The 19292-nt window shown below is 39.3% G+C and overlaps 1 long non-coding RNA gene across 1 annotated transcript in view; it reads left to right on the forward strand.

Annotated features, from left to right (window-relative positions):
- Positions 1-455: 455 nt before the first annotated feature.
- Positions 456-19292, forward strand: part of LOC310902698 — a 64410-nt gene continuing 45573 nt past the window's right edge. The window contains exons 1-2 of the long non-coding RNA XR_014586903.1: positions 456-687; positions 1159-2007. This is a non-coding gene — a long non-coding RNA (uncharacterized lncRNA). The remainder of the gene's footprint in view (positions 688-1158; positions 2008-19292) is intronic.

A 19292-nucleotide genomic window follows, 5' to 3' on the forward strand; every position in this document is an offset into this window, starting at 1 on the left:
TGTTCTTGAAAGGGCTGAGGTGGGTCAGTGATGCTTGCAGAGACTGCCAAATTATAAGAGGACTGCATTGAAACATCCTCTCTCTCTCTACCTCTCCCTAAAGAAACTGCAAGGCCAAAATCAAAACTTCTTGATTTTTTGCCCTTCTTTTTAATACACAAAGACACAGAGGGAGGAAAAAGAAGTCCTAAAGGGAGTTTGATTTTGAAAGTTCCACCTGGAATAGGGCAAACTATTTTTCTAGGGAAAATGTCTTTCCAAATTATGAAATCGTTCATCTATTTGTTATTTACTACCATTACATATCAGTAATTAGTAATTGTCTCTGACAAGTGGCTTTTATTACCAGTGAAGTAAATTAAAAAAAAAACAAACAGATTTGCAGTTAGTGTGAGTTAATTCAAGAACTTCTCACCTCTGGGGATCAGCCTTCAGATTTTGATTGAATTAGATGCTGAAAGAGAATGCTTCAGTCTCTACACTGCCACTTCTCAGGATGTCAATTGTGACCAGATATCTGCTTCCAGAGGTAATGAGATTGGGAGAGGGGAGTTGAGTTAACATCTGGATACACTGAAAGAGAGGAAGGCAAACTGCCAGCAAGCCAGTCCAGACAACTCCAGAGATGCCTCAAACTGCTGAAATTTTCTGAACATGAAAATTAATCACTATTTAACTTTTTTCTTTGTAAGTTCTTTCTCTATATATTTGCCTGAAAACTTAGTTTGCCTTTTGGATTAAAAATGTTTTTAAAAATATTTTCATCAGAAGGAATAATTGCGTAAGATAATAGAGCATAAGAAATGTTGGTGCCTGATTAAGAAGTAACAAAATCCTAGTTGTTTTCTTCAGCAGTCAAAGTAAACTGTAGTAAAAAGATCCAGCATTTGCAAGGCAGTGTATATAGATCTGTGCGTATCTTTTGATGTCTAAAAAATGTTTCCTTGATGGTACAACTAGGGCACCTAGTCAGGGACTACTTGTGAAATACGCATTGTATTTCTGCCAATTCCAGCCTAAAGAAACGGAAGCTGTTCCACTGGCTTGGAAATTGGTTGTGGTAAAAAATGCAGGTAGCAGTGGAAAAATAACATAATTTGCTTATAAAGTTGTATTTATAGAGCATACAAATGAGTGAGCACACCTTGTTCCGTACAGGATAGAAGTGGAGAGCATGCTATGACAGAAAAACCTGTAACATCAAGCACACTGCGCTCCTGTCTCATAAGCTCTGCTGGAATATTGGCAATCGATGTCAACAGAAATTTTCTACTTGAAGTCACCAATTTGTTGAAAAGTAAATATTTAACCCAAATGTGTTGCTGTTTAAGAATTTGTTTGGCAAAGAAAAATGGAGGGGATGGAAGTCTCTTGGTAGATATAATTTTCTCAATGGAAAAAAGTCTTTCAAATAATTTATTCAATAAAATGCTGGATCAAAACAGGAGCAAGACTTTTTTTTTTTTTTCTTTTCCAAATAACCAGCATAATTGCCTTAAAATGCAGGTTATTTAGAGAGTAAGATGGGGCTTTTTGTTGCACATCTTACAGTGGAAGTTCATATAAAAGTTGAAAAAGTCTCTTTCACCCTATAAACCCCTGATTTTCCCCACAAATTTCTGGAGGCAAATAAAGAATTCCAGAATGCAGAGAATGAGCTAGGCTCTGATAATCCTTAGGTACTGTCAGCAGAATTAGTAAATAATAAGGTAATTTGATAAAAGGTGTTCCTGCAGGTGTAATTTGATGCCCAGAATTTGTTCAGGTGTTGGTGGTGATGTCTGATCTGAGAGAGAGAGATGACAGCTGAAGCCAGAAACTAGATAGGTTTTCTGGGGTTGGAGAGAAGGGGCATTTGGTGTGGAAACATGTTAGTAGTGTCTGCTATGTGCGATAGGGAGTGGAAGCAAAAGACTTTAAGGAGCAGCTACACTGCTAAGGACAAGTTTGGGGTTCTGTCTGCTGAAGGCATTGAATGAATCAGTATGATTTCCAGTCCCATGGGAGGTAAGAATTGGGTGCTTGTCATCATGTATGTTATTGCTGCTGTGATGATTATTTTCTTCTTTGCATCTCTTATTCAATCTTCTTTTTCTCAAGAGGTTAATATTTTTCCTCATGCCCAGGATCCTCATATGGAAGATGTTTCTGCTGTTTGTCTGGGAGGTTACTGAAGTGACTTGTGATGTAGGCTTTATCTTCTGTGGTGCAGAGAGAGATAAAAATATCAAAGATTTTTCAGGTTCTCTGACCTTTATTTAGCCTGCGTTTTGTAAAACTTTTATTTCATTTTGTAGAGTACTTTGCTTACATAAGAAATTAAGTGAGCAGTTCTAAAGAACAGTTATTTCTACAACAGATGTAAAGACCTAATGCCTTTCCTAGCCTGTTGGGCTGCATATTCAGTGCCATGAAAGCGATTACTTGATCAAGAATTCCATGAAATTTGTGTGTTGATCTCTGGGCTTTCAAGAGAGCAACGTGTTGGGTTTTGTCAATACTTCAAGTCAAATTTTAAATAAAAAGTGTAGGTAAATGTTATAATACTGTTCCTCCACAAAATGATGTGAATTTAATTGAATATTAAGCAGGCTTCTTTCCACCCCCCCCCCCCCCCCCACTTAATTGTAACTGAAAATGTATTATATGGTCACTCCAAATAAAATTCAGGCATGTTGTATTTAATGTGAAAAAATGTAATGTTTCTGCAACCTTGCTCTCAAGCTGTGCAGTTGTTTTGCCCACTCATTGGGTTTAGTCCAGATAACTGTAATGTTTCTATGTTCTATTTTCAATGTTTTTTTTTTTCACCAGAGAACTTAAATAATTAATTCTATAGTATTCAAAATTTGTAATTCATGTCTAGAAAGGCAAAACTCAAGTTATTCAGGCTTCAAGTGACTACCAAACAGTATGTTTCAAACTTCTGTCTTGCTTTTCTCTAGACCACAATGAAGAAGACAGCTATGGAAACTTAGACCTGAATTTAACTCTGGCGACCAAAGCTTTGAGAATATAGGCTATGTATTACCAAATCTTTGTCATTTTGAGATCTCTGATAAATAGAATCAGAAGGTATTAGGTCCTTTTTCCTATATATTTGTCACCACTTAATTCTTTAACTTAAACAACTAGTTCTATAACTGAGGTAATCACTATGTATTGTTAACCCTGTAAAAGAGACCAAGTGCTTTGCTGTTTGTATTTCTTTTGGTGTACTGCACAGATACTTGCTTTCAGCTGTAGTACTGCTGCTAAGGTAAAAGTGTCAAGAAATCATAGAGAACCTTTTCTTTAGCTTGTTGAGTCCATATTCCTAAGAGCTCAAATGCAGAAGCTAAAACTGCAATGTTTCTACGATTTAATAGCTGGGGAGAACTTTATGAGCGAATAATATTGCTAGGATATTTAATAAAATATGCAGGAATGTTAGCTCAATTCTTTACAAAGCCAGACTGGATTCTCCTTATGCCAGAAGGGAAAAACAAAGTAATGGCTATAAACTGGCACATCCAATTTCAGAAATACTGAAATATACAGCTAATTTAACAACAAGCTATTGATATGCAGGCAGATGCAGTGTTTGGTGTGCAAGTAGAAATCTATAAAGGAAATCTTCACTGATGTTCATTTTGTTCTTACAAAGTACTCTCCATCTGGAAGATTCAGTATTTGTTAAACCCTAGTAAGCCAAACATCCTGTTGTTGTTGTGCTGGAGATAAATGCATCTGTAAAGATCAGGAACTAAAATTTCTTTCCCAGCTTGCTTCAGCAACAGCAAATTAAATGTAAATTTCCAGTCTGGGTTGTCTGCCTTCTGCCTGAAAGTGAAAGAAGTCCCAATGCCCCCAAAGGAATAGGGGTAACGTAGTATAGAATTTAGGAGCTTAAAGATAAAAGTTTTGCTATTTCCTCACCACTGTGAGAATTACAGAACATTAGAAAGCAAAACTGATCCAGGAAGAAGTAGTGGAAATAAGTTTTCAATTCTGAATTGGGCTACCTTTTTATATTTTTGTGTTTGTGACTAGTACTGAAGACTGGGGGGGGAGATGGTTTTGGACCCTATACCTGAGAATCTGATGACTAAGATGACGATTTTGAAGGTTTCTGAAGCCTTTGAAAGGTGTTTGTTGAAGGCCCCTACTAGCTTATCAGTGTTATGCAGCTTTGTTTGGTGACAAATGTGCTGAGGAGCAAAGATGATGTAGTTTTTGACAGAGTGCTACTAACATGAAAATGGTGAGAGTCACCATATTTTTGCCACAGACCTGGCTGAACAAGCATAACTGAAACAGGCAACACTGAAAAAGCTGAGCTTTTTAATAACCAGAAAGACCTTTGTTCTTGAATGTGGGATGGCTTTTGCTGTCCTGTGACACCTGCAGGCTCAGTCTTCAGAGTTGTTCTTGCCAGTCAGTACCAAAGGCAGTGCTGGACAAGCTACGTTTTGTACAGGTAGATGCATCTTTTGGTTAAAGAGGTTCTGGGACAAAATCAGCTAGCTGGCTGTCATCTAGTGTGCTCTGAAGTACGGGTTACCTGTGGAGAATTACTTTCCATCTTGGCAAAAATTGCCTGAGGTGGGAGTATGGCATTCTCTTGAGCCTCAGTACTGACGCAGTGAATATAGTTTGGTGTCCCTTCAGTACTGTGGCTTGGGGAATTTCATTTAACCTCTTTGCTTTGATTGGCAACATATCTTCTAATAGCTGTTTTGGGAATTGGGGGTGGGTGGGAAGGAGGACAGTAGTAGTCCCCTAAGGGGTGTCACAGGCCACTGCTCCCTGAGGGACACCCTTGCTTTTGGCCTGGCTGCCGCTCGGTGTGCAGTGGCCCTTGTTCTCTGGAAGGTCTGGGCTGGCAGGATCATGCTGAGGCCCTTGCCCTCCCTGAGGGCTGCCCTTGGAGGGAAGGGGTGAGCCTCATAGTTCAGACAAGAAGCAATGTATGTGTGTTTTACCATCAGAGTTGCACACAGTGCTTTTCCCCTCCTTTTCTGCTGTATCGAACTGGTATCCTCATGAAGCCCCTAGAATTGCTGTACATGGTAAATTTGACTGGCTTTCAGAGCTAACATGTAAAGGGAAGCTGATGGGAAAAGAAAGAGCTCAATCTCCAGCAAACTGATACAAGCAAGAAAAGGAGTCTAAGTATGCTTGCTTCTAAGTGTTAATCCAACATAAATGTCCTGAACTGAGGAAGAAATTTCTTCTCTTCCTTATTTAAAGACACCAGGCACCTTTGGGCTAGACAGAGCAGCTGTGTTGTGCCAAAGCTGAGAAGACATTTCCAGATTTATATCTTCTCACACCTATGTCTCACAGAACGTGAATTTCAGAACGTGGCGTCAGGGACATCCCAGGTCTGTGAGGAGAGGGCAGTGGCTGGCAAGGCTGCCCCATGTTACATAGGTGGACCAAACATGGCTGAGTGCTGGGCCTGCCTACCTCAAAGGTGACCTTGAGGTTTGTTGAAGATGCCTGTGGTAAGTTTGAGCAGACAAATTACTCCATGTGATTGCTAGTATAATGAAAGGCTTAGAACAAGAAAATGAGCGAGTGCACTTGAAACGAATGCTTTGCTCTGGGGAGAAATGTGCTTTGAACAGTTGTATGAAGTGTAAATGACTTGGGGAATTTGGAGGATCCATAGGTGACTTGGAGTGTGGTTTTCTGTTGAGATTTCTGTCAAACCTGTTAATTTTGTAGTTCTTTTGACTCTTGCTGCAAGCAACCTGAGAGGGAAATAACAACAGTTTTCCATGAAATGTGACGTTCTCAAATATCAAGTTGTTAGTTGAAACACACGATTTGCATGAAAGGTATAATTCCTCTGCCACTTCTCTCATAAAAGTGTCATAGGAATTTAATTGCAAAAGTATTAGCAGCTAAGAGCTGGAATCAGAAATCTTGGGGGTGCAGCAGAGGGGGAAGGACGATTCTGTCTGTAGGCCATTTACACTCAATATATAGCACCTTCTGTCTGCAGGTCTGGTTTCTGTCATATGAGTCCTGCTAAAACAAAATTAGCTGTTTCTATTTGATCTCTGAACTTCATTAAACTGTTTCCACCATGATGACTGTGGATGGTACTTTTAGCAGCATGAAGTGTCTGAGCTCTTAAGTGGTACAAAAAGACAGAAATGCAGCCAAAAGATGTAGCATATTTTCTGAAATCCCTCCTGTGGAGGACACAGCTGGATCTGACAGTTTTTTTTTCTTGCAGGTGGTTCCTATCTATGTATGTGCAAAAGACTTAATTTTTTTCTCTAGATCTGTCCTAGCTTTTTCATCAAATATAGTAAAAATTGTTTGATATAAGCTTACATTTATTCATTATACCAGTTTCAGACAGAATCAAACGTCTGAAAATTCTGAGGTAGACAGTAACTGACCCAACTTTACCTACACCCTCTGAAGCTGCTGGTAGCCAGAGGATGTGTGTGGTTAACATTTTGCTTTGGGTGTAGCTGTGTTGCTGGTTTGGTTAAAGCTGTGTGGCAATGTTGTGAGACAGGCAAAACTAGATGCTTGAGATTCTCAAGTTTGTGCTTTGCATCCAAGAAGACCCATTGTCTTGCTTAAGTACTGCTTGCAAGCTCTCAGTACAAAGTTGTGGGATGAGTCTTCAGTGGTTATAGTGGAGATCGATAGGATCTCAGTGTTAAGGAGTAATTGAGTGTAAATGCAAAGTGGAGTGATGGCATTGTGGGAATTGGTACAACTATGAAGCTTATTGTACAGAGGTCTGTTTCCATGGATTAAGGGAGAAGAGTGGTAGAAATGCCCTTGGACGTTGCTTAAGGAGACCAGCACTTAAAAGAAGGAAATGCAATGTTTCTTCTTGAGTACTGATCACCACAGTATGGTGGTAGAGTACTAAACATCACTTAGCAGCCTTAATTTGCAGTTAATAAAGCTGTTTATTTCAACTTTCTGTGGGGTGGCGAGTGCTTTTAAATGGAAAACCTTGTGCACATATAAGAAACTACATCCTGTAAATCATTGCTGTATATGAGATTAAAATGCAACTGACAGTGTTGTGATTCTTAAATATCCTGCCTTGTTCAGCCACACTCCTGCTGGACTGTCAGTTTAAAAGAAGTTGCTGACACCACTTCTATTCTGTGTTCTGATTAAAAAAAAAAAAAAGTCTTATGATTGTTACACTGAACTGTAACTGAAGCTGTCTTGACTATGCCTTGGCAGCAGTCCTGAGTGCTGCCTGTTCATTCCCAAGGGCAGGAGAATTTTTATATGCAGGCACAAAGCATTTTAAGATCAGCTGTAATTCAGGAGATGGATGTCTGCTCTGTATAAACATCATTTTGATTCTCTGAAGTGTTAATGGATGGCTTAAGTTTTTTCTTTTAAAATACCCGTGGAACCTGGTGGTTTGACAACTGAAGGTAGCTGTGGTTTAGCTTTAGTCTGGGGGATGCAGCTGAGCAAATGAAGATTAGCAAAGACACTAATTGTGCATCTTTAGATGTTGGTGTACTTGCAGCTGTCAGGTGATTGAGTGCAGCTGCTGTTGGAGAGCAGGGTGGGAGGAAGAGAGCAGATGGATACCTTCACTACCTGGCTCATTCTTCCTTGTGTATAAAGGTGCTCCTCCTTGCTTTCCTTCTCACCTATTTCCCTTCAAAACTCTCTCTTTCCACCTGATATCCCATAAAAACACATGCTGAAGCCACCATATTTTCCCCAAACAGAATTCTTTCTGGCTAGTTCTGTTTAAACAGTTGACACGGGTATGGGAAATAACACTTAATGAAAAATCTCTCGGGGAAATCAAACAGATCAGGTAAGGAAACACTTCCTAAACTCTTCCTATTTTAAAACAATAACAACAAAAAATCTAGAGGAGTCATTGGTCGACAAATAGCAAACCATGGAATGACACTATTGGAAAATGGTTGCAAGCCAGTTTTAAAACTGTAATTTGCATTTGGGTAACAACAAGCAAGCTACTTTTTCAAAGAGATAAAAAGGACAGGTGTGTAATCACTTCACTGGAAAAATAAAGCTAGTTCATAGTGATTGGGTGAAGTCTTTAATAGTCTCTAATTTGAATGTTGTGAATAATTAAGGCTTAGAAGTTCAGCCAAACAATGAAATTGATTATTCAGGATTTAGTATATGTACAGGCATTATCCAAATGGGTTGATATCAACAGTATAGCTATGAGCCAAGTTTTTTTGTCCATTTTTAATATAAATATGGAATTAGCTGCTTCTATTTTCCACGTGATAAGGGAATTCCGTCTATAAATGTATGCAGTCGAATCCTTTCTCTCACCTTGCTCCAGAAGAACACGTGATGTTCTCTTTCTTTCCTCAAGATCAAGCATATTGCTCAATACCAGTTTGGAAACGAAATATGCAAAATTTCAGGTGACAGAAATATACTGATTTTTGTATTGCATGTCCATGACAAGACAGCCGTGTTACTGGGTCTCACTGACTATTTCACTAAACTTCTCGAAGAGTTATGTCCTTAGCATTTTACATGATTCAATTAGCTCAGTCACTCTCATTTCTTGAGAAAATGATGCTCTAATTCCTTTGTTTTTCCTTGAAGTTTTACGAGTAATTTAACATCTTGTAAAGATTAATGCCTCAGAAATGTCATTTTGTTCGATGGTCAAATCCAATAACTGTTTTCATTTTGCAGCAAGAATAAATTAGTGAATTTTAATGCAGTAATCTGTCTTCCTAGATACAAATTTGCCTTTGAATACTTTCATTTTAAGCTGAAAGATTTTAACACTAGTAAATATTACTGTTGAAGGAAAACAAATTCAATCATAATTTCACTGGCTACAGTGCTACATTAAGCAAGTTACAAGAGGTAGTTGATTTGACTGTTCTATTAACTCTGAAATATTTCAGTGCAGGCCCCAATGGACTTTGAAACTGAATAGGTCTTGCCAGTCCGGCACTCTTGGAGGCTCTTAATTCTCAGTTTTTTTTTAGTGCAACTTTTCATAATGCAATAATCATTTTCCTTTTTATTTTTATTTTCAGAGAAGTCTAAGATACTGAGATGAATAAAAATCATCCATGGACTGGCTTTAGCTATCTCAGGCAGAAATCATTCAAATGATATTCACAGTATTTAAATAATTGTGGTGGCTATTTTAGGCAATAACTTCAGATGCTCCGAAGTATTTTTGTCATTAATCCATCGAAAAAATATAATTCTTAAATGTACATTTGTGTATAAAATGCTTGCCCCTTATGATAATATTTTAAAAATATATATTATTGCTTCAATTAGAGACCTGAACAATTTCTGAAAACCTTCAGTTTTTGTCACTCTAAAAGGATTAAAACCAACATAGAGAAGCAGATGTTGCCTAGGTAACTGCAGTGTTCTAAGCTCTGAATCTAAATATTTGACCTTGCTGTTGCCACCCATTTATTTATATTTCTAATTGACTTTTTATATTAGTGTTTATCTTATTTTTTTAAAATGTTACAGTTAGCCTGATCTATCTGGCAATGTCCTCTTGCGTTTCCAAAAAAAAAAAATATCTGCAAGACTGCTGGTGGGAGAAGTACAGGTATCATTGCTTTAACTTCCTGGATATCACATACTAATGTATGCTTATATTACACATGGCTTTGCTGGGGTTTGTTAGTGAGACATTTAAGCAAGTGCTCTTATAAATATTATTACTGAACACAATCTAATTAAGCTTAGGAAATGGAGATTGCATTGGTTACACTTCCTCTTGGGATGAGGCTGCTCTGATCCATATCAGAAATCCCCTCTTGACTCTGCAAATTAGTATTGTGTAAGAGCAAGTGCTATCTCAAGCACTAGCACTGTTGGCAACATTGCTAGAGAAAAAAAATCAACTAAACTCAAAGTGTCAACTATGTGCTGTACTGGGAGCTAGAAGAAGGCTGAGTGGCTGGGAATAGACAGGCAGCAAAGATCTGAAACAGCAAGGCTGAAATGCCTCAAATAAGACAAAACACTTAACGCAGTTGCAGGGGCTTAGCTGGCCACCTTGTTTCTCCTGGTTGCATCTCGTCAGTATCTGCTGGTCCTCTGCCACATCAGGAAAGGTGGTGTATGCGCGTTGGCCTGTTGAAGATCAGGAATACGAAGCAAGGGAAGCCAGCCTTGCTAAAGAGGGCTGGGTGCTCCAGTCTGGTACCTCTGCACAGGCACAACACGTGGCTGGATCTGGGAGGCGTGGGAAGAGCTCTGCTTGTGCCACTGCTAAGGTCTTGTTTACTTAAACTATTTCAGCAGAACTCCTATCTCCTCAGCAAAAATCTCGCATTTACAGCAAGTAAACAAACATGCGTGGGGGGGAGTTTCACTGGAGGTGAAAGTATATAGTAACAGCCTGCCATAGAGGGTGTATGTGTTTTTTTAATACCAATCAAGCGTTCAAGTTTTATAATTTGAATATATAAGTCATCAGAAGCTGTTTTATTTGTGCTTGAAATGTTTGTTTTTATAATGCATGTTTCCTGGATATTGCTGATTAAAATCCACTATTTCTTCTGTGTGATTCCTTTGATTACGTCCTGTAAATTGCTTATTTAGAACCCCTCACCTCTGCTTTGTCACTAAAGAGCTTCCATCACCTGTATTATACCCAGGTATGTCATAACTAATTCAGAGGAAAATATACATCTATCGTCTGCTGCGTGTATCTCCATTGAGTATGAGATTTTGGTGGCTACAAAATGGTAGGGGATTCACCAAAAATTGCTCTATAATACCCCCTGAAAACCTTCTTGTTAAACGCCTGTCATTTAAAACTAAAATCTCAAAAGTGACAGATCAGTTTTCATTATGTGTGTTCCTGGTCTGCAGATCAAGCAAGAAATTCAGTTTTTCCCTTGTGCCCTCTTCATCCTAAGTATTGTTACGCTCCCTGATAAATTTAATGTAAGCAATACTGCTAAACCATACTTCATTTAATATAATGTAAAATGAAACTTACCAGCTTCTACTCAGTATATACTATCTCAAATTATTGAACACTCCAAGTTATGATTTTTCATAACTGCTCAAATTAAAAAAAAAATCTGGGAGTATGACTACGTGGTAACCAGTTTTGCACAAGAATAGCTTACAAAATTATTTGTCTAATGTTAATCATCACTGACCTTCAACTGGGTGTTGTCTTGGAAGGCTTTTTTTGTAAACCAAGTGCAATTTTAGTCTTATAATAAGTGAGGAAACAAGATCCTTCATTTTTCCTCCATGCCATAATTAGCTCCAGTCCTGTATCCTCAGGGACTTTTGCTGAAGATTTCCTGTATGTCAGGAGAAAGTAATGAGGTGGTAAAAAGCAAGAAAAGTGAATGGTAGGGACTGTCCAACTAGGTAAAATCATGAACTCATGGCACCTAGCAGTGACCAGAGCTTGCTTCCTTGGCTGTCCCTCTTCCCTGTATCGTGTTCTGATATTATTTCAGGCATTCTTAAACCTGGGACCTCGCTTGGTATGCATAAGGAAGTGCTTCTTTGCCTGCTTGTTGCAAGCATGAGCTGTAGTCTTACAAGCCTTTGGGCTCTAGAGATCTCATACTGGGGAACTCTTCAGAGATATTCACCCCTGCTTCTTAGGGAGGGCACTTCACATAATTGTATAATGTATTATGTTGCCTCATGTGCCAATTAAGTGACTTACTACTGCAAATCTGGATTTTAGCCCTGTTGAGTAAATGTATCTTCCCTCAGCCAAGTAATATCTATTTATGACGTGATGGTTCAATTTTCTCTTGGTTCAGAATTTCTATTGTCTTCTCCAGTTTATACCCAGTCTGTGCTGTATTGCATGTTCTTCACAATCCTAGGTTTCATCAGTCTGAAACTAACTTTATGATTGATTGCTTCATGGTCATGAGAAAGGATAGGAATGCTAATACCAGTGAGGAGAGAGTTATTTATTGGTATATCATGATTCTTGTTGACATAAATAAAAGTTGGTTGAACAGCAATTGCTTCAAGCGTAATAATAACCTTGTGTAAGAAAGGCAAACGCAGTGGGCAAAACAGGGTTCTGGGCCTTGGAGATCTTGCTAGGAGCATCACAAATGCTTTTGTGTGCTCTCCTTGCAGCAAGTAGTTATTTTGTTATACCCTTCCCCAAGTTCTCTCACAAGCCATTTGCCATTCCCACTATGTAAATGGTGAGTTATTACTACTTTATGTAAACTTCGTGGCATTATGCTGTGAAACTTAAATAGCAAATGAAACAACTTGTACTATGGTAAGATGGAACCCTGAGGGCCTTGTCCTTTTTTTTCCTGTAATGATTTGTGCCTTTGTCATACAAAAACATTATTGCTGTTCACTTTGCTCTGCAAGACCCCCAAGCTGAAAAATTAACACTGCAAATATAGTTCTGACTCAAACGGTAGCCTGTGGTTTCGTGTCCTTTTTGAGGAGGCTGATAGGTTTGTATGGTTCTTGCTGAGCTTTGTTTCAACTCTTCTGAGAAAGAAATAAACAGAGAAATCTAAAAATATTCTAGTTAAACCTCCAGTCCCTCAGAGTAATTCTGTCCACTGCAATGCTCCCCTTGATGTTCTCTCTCTCATGCTGCTAATGCACCTCTAAGAGACTGTTGTGATATGGTACCGTTGACACCAGAATATGATGCTCAGCATGCAGAAATTTCTGTTTTGCCCCTTTGTCAATATTTTTCATTCTTAACCTTAGCAGAAATTTTCACCTCCTCTGCTCCATTTTTGTGTAGGAGATAATAGCACGAAGAGCCAACTTGCATAATGAATACCCTCATGTGAATATTTTATTGGTTTTTAGCTTATTCTAAAGTACTTTTTGAAGGAGCTCTGACTCAAGTCATTAAAAACACCACAACAGAAAAACTTCCATGTTTGTACATATCTGTAGCAGCATTAAAAATAAGTTGTTGTCTGGTATCTATTTTTAATAAGTTATAAAGTATCAGTTGCAGAGAGACCTTCTAAGGAGTTTGTCATATTGCTGTTCCAGACTCCTTTTCTCTTTAGCTCCCTCCTACAGATTTCATTATTTTAAATTTCAAATCCTTGCAATCAGTGTTAACTCTTTGATATGACTCTCACTTCATGGGAGAAAAACAGACTACAGGCAGTATAGAAAACTGGAAACTGACTGCAAAATGACTCAGTGGAAGAATACTATTGATGATGAGTAAAGTCCTAGTGCCAAAACTTGCATACCTAAGTAGTCACTCTGAGATAATAGGAAGCTATTATGAATTTCTTTTTCTGGTGTAGACAGATCCAGAGCCGGCTGGCTCTGTCTGGTTGAATGGTGATGTAGACAGATATGAGCCAGTGTTTTAAAAATAAGAAAAACCTTTCTGGTGCAATGGTCAGACTTCTAGCTCCTTAACTCTGCTCTGAAATTAAGGAGGAGGATGTACTTGTGCATGCTGCTTGTGGGGTGGTGAACAATATTTCTACTGAAGGTGAAATGGATAAACTTGGATAAACTCCAAGCATGAGAGTGAGATGGTAGGGCAAAGTTTCTTACTAACTGTTCTAGTTCTGGAGATAGTTTGAAAGAATATTCGTCACTTGGTAGATGGGAAATTTAAACATGAAAAAGAATACATTCAACCAATGTACATCCATACAGAATAAGCAATTTTGTATATCTCAGCAGTTTGCCTTCAAATGAAGAGTTTGCTAATTCTCTTTACCATATCCATCTGTCTCCCTTCAGCAAATTCAGTCTTTGTAAAAGTTCTGGAAGGTGTAGATAGTCATACTATTGTCATTCTTGGAGGAGTGCTGAAAGGAAGGGGCAAAAAAAAGTGGCCGTTTCACCTCTAACCTTTAAGTACTAGAGGCATGACTCAAGGGGTGATGGCTTGGAAGAAGACTCCTTCATACCTATCATCTAATTTTAAATATATATATTTAATATAAAATGTCCAAATTGGCTAGCTTTTGCTTTTTATCGCGTTCCACAATGTTCCCCATCTCACTGGAATTGTCTGTGATTAAAAGCGCAGTGGAGTAGCTGTGTTTATGCAGGGTGTAATAAAGCTGGCTATGAAACCTGTGTCTGCAATTTGAGTTGTAGTTGTGAAGACCTGCGTAATCACCACAGAACATCTTTTGCTAGCCTCCATTAAGTGTTGATGAGTTCTGCTCAGTTTAGGCCAGACTGTTGTGAAAGTGATGCAGAAATGAACTGAAAATGTAAACTGTGTCTTCATACCTAATACCTTATTATTGTCCCTTACTAATACTCCAAAACATATTCTAGTTGTGGGCACTTCTCACTTTTACCTCTGCTAGCTATTCCTGTCTTCTGTTTTCATCAGTTTTCTTGTCTACATGAATGAAAACAATCTGTCTTATTGTTTCATTTCTGTGCCAGCCGTAGCTCTCATATTAAAACTTTTCCTTAGCTTTCTCAGTTGTTGGTTCAGACTTCCTCCTGTCTATGTTTCCTGTCCTTCCTCTGTCTTGGTGGAGTTGCTCTAGCCCTATTGCTCTTGCAGTACATGGGACAAAACAAGCTGCCATTAGTTTTCCAGTTTCAGTATTGTTAGTTCCCTCTTGCTGTTCTTGGGTAGCTCTGAGCTACAGGTTATCTGCTTGGATGGTTATTCTTATGTTTCCTTGGAAATAATATTTGAAAATTCAGAAAAATATGCCAAAATTAATCATACCACCTTCTCATCCTTTTTTTTCCTTAAAGCAGGCCTGGAAATGCATTATTTCACAGAATCACAGAATCGTCTAGGTTGGAAGAGACCTCCAAGATCATCTAGTCCAACCTCTGTCCTAACACTAACAAGACCTCCACTAAACCATATCACTAAGGGCTACATCTAAACGTCTTTTAAAGACCTCCAGGGACGGTGACTCAACCACCTCCCTGGGCAGCCCATTCCAATGCCTAACAACCCTTTCAGTAAAGAAGTTCTTCCTAACATCCAACCTAAACCTCCCCTGGCGCAACTTTAGCCCATTCCCCCTCGTCCTGTCACCAGGCACGTGGGAGAACAGACCAACCCCCACCTCTCTACAGCCTCCTTTAAGGTACCTATAGAGAGCGATGAGGTCTCCCCTGAGCCTCCTCTTCTCCAGGCTAAACAACCCCAGCTCCCTCAGCCGCTCCTCGTAAGACTTGTTCTCCAGACCCCTCACCAGCTTCGTTGCCCTTCTCTGGACTCTCTCGAGCACCTCGATGTCCTTCTTGTAGCGAGGGGCCCAAAACTGAACACAGTACTCGAGGTATGGCCTCACCAGAGCTGAGTACAGGGGGACAATCACCACCTTAGACCTGCTGGCCACACTGCTTCTTATGCAGGCCAGGATGCTGTTGGCCTTCTTGGCCACCTGGGCACACTGCTGGCTCATATTCAGCCGACTATCAACCAATACTCCCAGGTCCCTCTCGGCCAGGCAGCTTTCCAGCCACTCATCTCCCAGCCTGTAGCTCTGCTTGGGGTTGTTACGCCCCAGATGCAGGACCCAGCACTTGGCCTTGTTGAACTTCATACAGTTGGCCTCAGCCCATTGGTCCAGCCTATCCAGATCCTCCTGCAGAGCCTTTCTTCCCCTGAGCATATCGACACATGCACCTAACTTGGTGTCATCTGCAAACTTACTTTCGGGAGGCAGTAAGATGAAAATGATTTCTGCTTGAATCACTTACTACTTTCTCCTGGTTCTCGTTGGCTGTGAAAGTTAATAGCCCAGTAACTAGAGAATTCCCTGATGAAGAAACTACTTAATACGGGTCTCAACACCTGAAACTATGAGCCTTACCTTAAAACTCTTTTTCCCTGCAATCCACGTAACTAGGTGTTTTTGGCCCCTGAAGTTATTGGCACTGGAGAAACTATGGGCAGGGTTGTGGCTGCTGTTGTAGGCTCCTTTCGGGGTACTTGGTGTCTTGATGTTCTTCAAAGCCTTTCTCCCTGTTGTTGTCTGCCTGCCACCCCGAGACCTTCATGAGTAGAGGGTAGTGTCATTTATAATCACTGGGGTATAAGCAACTGGGCCTGCAATCAGGATATTGACTACTGACTGCAGTGCATCTTCTGCAGGTGTCAGCTGTTTTGAGCCATGCTGAGTCAGTCAATGCAAGCATGGGCTGCTGTTGCTGGCAGCAGGGAAGGCATCTCTGAGCTGCTTCTCATTCTCTTCTGCCACAGAACTTCTGGCAGTGGAAAAAGCTGTGGAGCTTGACGCTGCATAGGAAAAACCTGCAGCTTTATGTGTACATTTGTAATCTGTTGTCTCCCAAAATAGTTTTAAAATGGTTATTAACCTGCTGGTAATATCTATTCTGACATGGACATCTTTTTAAGCTGTTTTTGCCTTTAACTGATAAATTCTTGAAGCAATTGATGCTGAAATAAAATGACATATTTGCCACCTCAAATATCTTGTTGTCAGACTACTATAATCATCTGGAAAGTGTCAGGATGCACTCTCTGATTAGTTAAATTTGTATGGCTCAATGTTTTAGCAAAGAAAGTTGTTACTTTAGGAGGAAATGGAAAACGCACTTAGGATTTTCATTGTCTTTAACATCAGATGAGAGTTTAATGCTCAAGAGCTGGGAGGTGGACAAAGATCAAGTAATGCTTGTCATTGTCTTGACAAATATTCCTTGCTAAACATTTCTCTGCTTCTTATCTGGGGATTTGAAGACAAATACAGAATACTTGTGTTGCTGAAAATAACCAGTAAAATACAATACATTTGCACAGCTGAGCTGAACAAATGGCTCAGCAATTGTATCGCCTTCCAACCATGCAGAAAAAACTGCTTGGGAAACATATTGGGGAAAATGAGTCAAATCTATAAAAAGAGTTTTGAAAAAATAGGACAATAGCCTACAGCATTCTTCTGAGTCTTGACTGGCTGATGCCCGGAAAGCTTAGTTCTCAGCAGTGGTGCATTTTTCACTTTTGCATGTGAAAAGTAATATATCTGCTTGGCACTCTTTTTCTTCCTTGTCTTTTCTTGTTTTTTTAGTAGCAAAAGAGCTCTACAGTAGTGCCTACTGATGTCAATGAAAAGACTGACTTAAATGGGGCTGAATGCAGCCTTTACACTTCCTGTTTTTGAGGGGAAAGGCATCTCATGTCTATAGCGGTTTGTGGTTCACAGCATGAAAATATGAAAAAGGCTTCCATCAAGACAAAAGAATTTTAAGGAACAGCTTTGGCTCAAACACCGTAACGTTTAAAATAGACATTATCAATAACACTTTGAAAAACATCTGCTTCTTTGTAATCTGCCATGATATTGTATAGCTTAATTTACAGTTCTAGACAGGTGCTGTTTTAAACACTTTAAGTTTTAAACACTTTCCAAGGCAACCGGTCCATGTCATTTTCCAGTGTGACAAACTGGAAAATGGCTTGCAAGCTTACATAAAGTTACATGGAGTAATCTGAAAAATACTTCATAAATGGGAAAACAGACTGAACTGTTTTAAGTTCAGAATCAACCTTTTCATTCATAAAGTACTAAAAAAGAAATGACATTGCACCCGTTTATAATAAGCTTCACACTTATTCAAGGAAAGAATCATAAATGATGATGCATTATCTATTCATGGAGCAGAAGAAGGAATGATCTGGGGAAATTAATTAGTAATCGAAGTTAACCTGTGTTGCCTAATCTTGATGAATTTATTCCAAGTTGTTTTCTGCTCTGTTGGGATTTTTGCTAAGGACAGAGGACTATGTTACCAGCAAATATCACTTGCTATTATGCTTGGATATCCAGATGAGTCTGGACTTGCACTGTTCCATACAGCTCACAGGAAAATTATTCTTTTTCTGATTTAAACATACTAATTCTACACTGTCGCTCTGTATAATTAATAGGTAACATCAAACCCTATTATATAGAGCCATTACAGAGTTGCTTCTCTATTTTCAGATGCTGCTGGGTATTTGAAACACACTTCCTTACATTTTTGATTGTGAAGAAATAGGCTTTTTGTAGCTGTCGTCTTTGAGGACTTTTACGTGGACATAGATCTTTGGCATTTTAAGGATACATAAATGAATATATTAAAAACAATAACAGCAACAAAATCCAACCCAATTTAAAAACAAAAACCACCACCAACAACAAAAAAAATACAATCAAACCTAACAGCAAAATGGTGGACTCTAAAGTCTTGAGTAGAGTTTGTGCACACTAGTAAGATACTCCTTGGAGAATCTATTTTATTAAAAGCAGGAGAGGCAAACCTCTTAACATTAGGCTTTGTAAATCTTATCTTTTAATTTTTTTCTGTGGTTCTGAGAGTAGCTTATTACGTGAGTTGTAAGGCTTACAGCAAGAGCAACTGGGTGAAATTCTATGGCCTCTTGTTACCGAACAGGTTAGGCCTAATGATGTAATGCCTCCTCCTGCCCTGGGTGCCTGCATCTCTCTCACGCAGGATGTTAGATTAATACAGTAGGTCCCTTCCGTCATATGTTCAGAAGGCTGAAGTAATCATACGGTCAGAACAAGATCTGCAAATTTTTGTGGCTGGCAAGGGAGGGTTGAGGAGTAATGATCAGTGGTTGCACTGCTGTGGATGAGACACAACAGGCGTGGAAACCGTTCCTGTTGACAGTAGCCTTCACTTTGTCCAGCTATGGTAGCAAATCTGTTTTTTTCTGTTCTGCTTATCTGATTTCTATTCCAGTGTGATTGCTTCTTGTGTGACAACGATGTGGCCTTCACCCCTCACCTAGTTGTGCCCATGCATGTGAAGAGCAGTTAACCCTGATCAGGTTACCAAACCTCCCTCCTTTGAAAAGGTACATATAGAGAATAGCTTCGTGTAGATGGTGTCCCCCTGAAATATAGAGCATTAAACACAATTTGTTACGTACCAGGCAGGCAGAGTGAATCTTGTGTCCTCGGGTGACTTTCTCCTGACTTGTCCGATAACAGCAGTATTTCAGAGGAAAGGCTAATGCAGGCAAGCAGTTCTTGCTCACAGATGTGAACTAGTTGGATTATTCCAGTCCCTTCACAGGGAGCTGTAGAATAGCAGGTTGATTGCAGGAAGAATTTTGTACTATTCTCATTCAAGCTTTAGAACTGGCATGGAAAAGACCATAATCGCTATTTCCACTCCCAAACCCTCCCCAAGCAAAATCAGTCACACTGTGTTCTGGGCTTCAGAACTTAGGTGCAAAACACTTTTTTCTCTTGTTAGGACCATATACTATGTATATAATGTGTGTATATATATTTATATGTATATAGCCTGTTTAGAATGGTTCTACAGCTGTAACAACAAGAGGAAAGCAGTTC

Source organism: Anser anser (assembly GCF_964211835.1).
Source record: "Anser anser genome assembly, chromosome: 7".
NCBI classification, from domain to species: domain Eukaryota; kingdom Metazoa; phylum Chordata; class Aves; order Anseriformes; family Anatidae; genus Anser; species Anser anser.